The 3,653-nt window shown below is 38.3% G+C and overlaps 1 pseudogene; it reads right to left on the reverse strand.

Annotated features, from left to right (window-relative positions):
- Positions 1–567: 567 nt before the first annotated feature.
- Positions 568–1,248, reverse strand: LOC123782989 (proteasome subunit alpha type-2 pseudogene; annotated as a pseudogene).
- Between the last annotated feature and the right edge of the window lie 2,405 nt (positions 1,249–3,653).

The raw sequence follows: 3,653 nt of genomic DNA on the forward strand, positions 1-3,653 counted from the left end.
CATTTTACCACGGTTCTAGAGCAATGTGCTATAAACAAAATAGCTCATTGGATTTTTGTTCTATAATAACCTAAGTCACTTCAGATTTTTTTCAAGTTTCTTTTTCTTTATAATTTGGGGGGGAAAAGAAAAGAAAAGAAAACCTCGTACAACATTTGGAGTTAACTTTTATTTATATTTTTTTATTTAACAGTTTATTATGATTTATAAGTGTCATTTTAAAAAACATCAATCCATCAGGGGCTCCTGGGTGGCACAGTGGTTAAGCGTCTGCTTCGGCTCAGGGCGTGATCCCGGCGTTATGGGATCGGGCCCCACATCAGGCTCCTCCGCTATGAGCCTGCTTCTTCCTCTCCCACTCCCCCTGCTTGTGTTCCCTCTCTCGCTGGCTGTCTCTATCTCTGTCAAATAAATAAACAAAATCTTAAAAAACATAAAAATAAAAAACATCAATCCATCAAACCATGCAGAAATAAGTATGCAAAAAGTCTGCAAAACAAAACATACTTTAAGCACGTTCAAGTAGAGGGATTATCTGAAATTCTGGATTTTTCAGTCCCTTCATTGTTATGCTATGGCAGCCAAGTAGTGCTTAACTTCAGTAGGAGTAAGCCTCCCGGATCTGGCTTCATTGCAGACACCAACCTCTGTGTTCTCTTCTGCCATTTGCCCTTAAAATTTTCCTTTCGGGTTAATCTGGCTGTGTGAATAGCATCTTCAAGTTCCAGGTCTTCATTATATCTTTTGTCTGAGGAAAGTCTTCCCATTGACATAGTTCTTTCCCATTGCTGTGGCTTTCCAGGGGGAGTCAGCTCCAGATAGATCTCACTGAAATAAATATGGTTGCCCCTCACTCCAATCACAAATTAGTAAAGAAACTCCAGTGTATTCTTACATCACAGAAGCTACTCTCTGAACCAGGTGAGCTGTGGGAATGGGTTGCTGGTAAATGAGATAGTATTGCTGAGCTAGTTTTCAAGTTCTGTTCACAAGCACTCTGTAATCTGTGCCCATGACACTATACACCAAACCTCTATGCTTGGTAATTGGTTCCACGTTGTGTACACTTTGCTCATCTTACAGAATGGATTTCTATTTCTTCTCAATTGCTAATACCACATCATTTACAGCTTTAATTCCCACTGAAGGGATTCCTCCAGCTACACCAGCCAAAATATATTCAATCTGGACAAGTCTACCTGATGGGCTGAATGTAGTCAGCAAAAAGCTGGAATCGCACTCTGCCATCTTTATCTGGAGTGCCCTGGAGTTTGGTTTTAAAGAACCTTGTATCAAATTGTATCTTGATCACCTTGGATCTTCACGTGCCCTAGAGGGATCCATTGGCCAATAACTAGATGAAAATTTGATGTTCAGAGTCATAAAGAACAAATATATAATTTTGGAATTTCACTCGCTGTAATGTGTTCATTTACTGAGAACGTGTCAGATACCGTGGTAGATGCTGATGGAAAAACACAATTCAAGCAATCCTCAAACTCTGTCATAGGGTTCACTATAGGGAAGACAGACACACACATTATTAAACTATGCCCTTAATATTCAAAAGAATGAAAATATGCAGTCTATTACTAAAAGGCTACTATTGGACAATCAAGTACACAAAGTGTCCAAGAGCTGGTGCAGAATATAGATGTATGCCTACCATTCGCTCTCAGTGACAGTTTGTTTCCTATGGACATTGAGGATCGCCTCCCTCTCCTCTCCTTGTCCTCTGAAATCTCCTTGTACTTCATTCCCTCTGAGCTCCACCAAAATTGAGTCTTCTTCCACTATTCTTTGGCCCATGTAGTCTATCTACCGGTGACCTGAGGGAAAGAAAACAGACTTCCAGATTCTGGTGAGGAACATGAAGGAAAATTGTCCTTCCTGGTCTAGGTTCCATGAAAACAATTGATAACACAGATCAAGTCCTTTCCTGCTGAGATTGGTTGTCCCATTACATAGTTCCTCTGTTATTATGCTACAACAATATTTTTCTCTTTTTTCTGCATTACCGAGCTAAACAGAACAAACGAATAACTCGATTTTCCTAGTTATATATGGCCCAGGACCTCAGAAATGGATTTTCCCCAAAATCCCACTTTTCCCCAAAAAGTGAGGAGGGAGCATCAGAAAACCCCATTTTTCATAATAATATCAACTTTTGGTACTCTATGTGGAATTTTTCAAATCCTTTCCATCACATGTGAAAGAAGGAGACTAGTGAAAGTTATTTTTGGTCCCACTTTACCTAAATATACTATGCAGCCATTTCTGTTCTGGGATGAGCAGGTAGTCAAAGACACCATATTCAGAATTACAGCTGAGCAATGTACAACTTCAGAGGCATAATTGAGATAGACTGTAATTTGACTAATACCACCTAAATTTGTGTTTATGCTCATGGGTACATGGTGACCTATAGTGACAGTCTTCTTCCCCGAGTTCCCAAGAGGAAAGGAGGCACAAAACCCCATAGTTTTGGTTTCTATCTCAATTATAAATTGTCTTCATTTTTTCCATATTTTCTATAACTAGGACCAAGGCCAAAGAGAGCCTTTAAACTGCCTGGGGAATATCTCTTTCCCCCAGTTCTTTAAGGTTTCTGTACTTTCATACCACTAGAACAAAAAGAGTTTTGCCCTGCTGCTTGGATAAGACCTTTTGTTACATGTCTTATAATCTCCATACACTATCCCTTATAAGACTCTAAGATCTCCAAGTTTTGCTTGGAGATCTATATATATAAAACTATATTTACAGTTATATGCAGACACACTTCTGAGACTTTGAACACCATTTTCTTTCTCAACAAAGTCTGTATTTTAATACTGTCGTTTCCTTCACTTAAAATCACTTTTGAAACTTAAGCATGAATAACTACTTCTTTGTTTTCTCTGAGTAGTCCACAGTTTCCAAAGATAGTGGAATCCCAAGGCAAAATGATTGATGGCATATAAAAAATAAGTAAAGTAAGTATGTTTTAATATTTATTATATTGGACTTCAAACTTCTTAAGGATAATGTTTATGACAAATTTGTTTTGGTATTAACCTGAGTATATATATTAACTAGACCCTGGATTAGTGTTTGAGTGAATTAAAGAAGCATGCTCTTTCTTAACCTAGTCCAGACTCTGATCTTAATAAAAACTGAATACAGAAAGAAGTTGCTTCTCAGTTAAATGCTGTGGAGCCTTAGTATGTACGCCTATCAGAGAATAATTTGAATGAGAAAGGGTAGAGAGAGATATTCCATGTTAAATCCAAAAGGACAGAAGATACTCAGGTACCCGGGACTTGCTGATATGGGGAGAACGAGTAAAATTGAACAGAACTTAAGAAACAACTACTTGTTCTTCCTCTGATCTTGCTAGATCTCTAAGTAGACCAAGCTTTTGTAGAAGGACTATACTTGAGACATGGCTAACAGGGGTTCCCTTTTCTTTTCATCAAACACACCTAGCTTTTGCTGTTTTAGGAAGTTTGCACTAGTGTTTGCAAGCTCATTGCTATTTATCCTACAGGTCTTCTCGCAAATGTAATCTCCAGCCAAATCCTTCCCTAACTACCTGACACATTATAATCTCTACCCTCCTGCACTGAAAACTCATTATTCTGTCACATCACCTATTTTGATTCTTCTTTACG

This window comes from Ursus americanus, chromosome 1 (assembly GCF_024610735.1).
Source record: "Ursus americanus isolate L20-20 chromosome 1, mUrsAme1.1.p, whole genome shotgun sequence".
NCBI lineage: Eukaryota > Metazoa > Chordata > Mammalia > Carnivora > Ursidae > Ursus > Ursus americanus.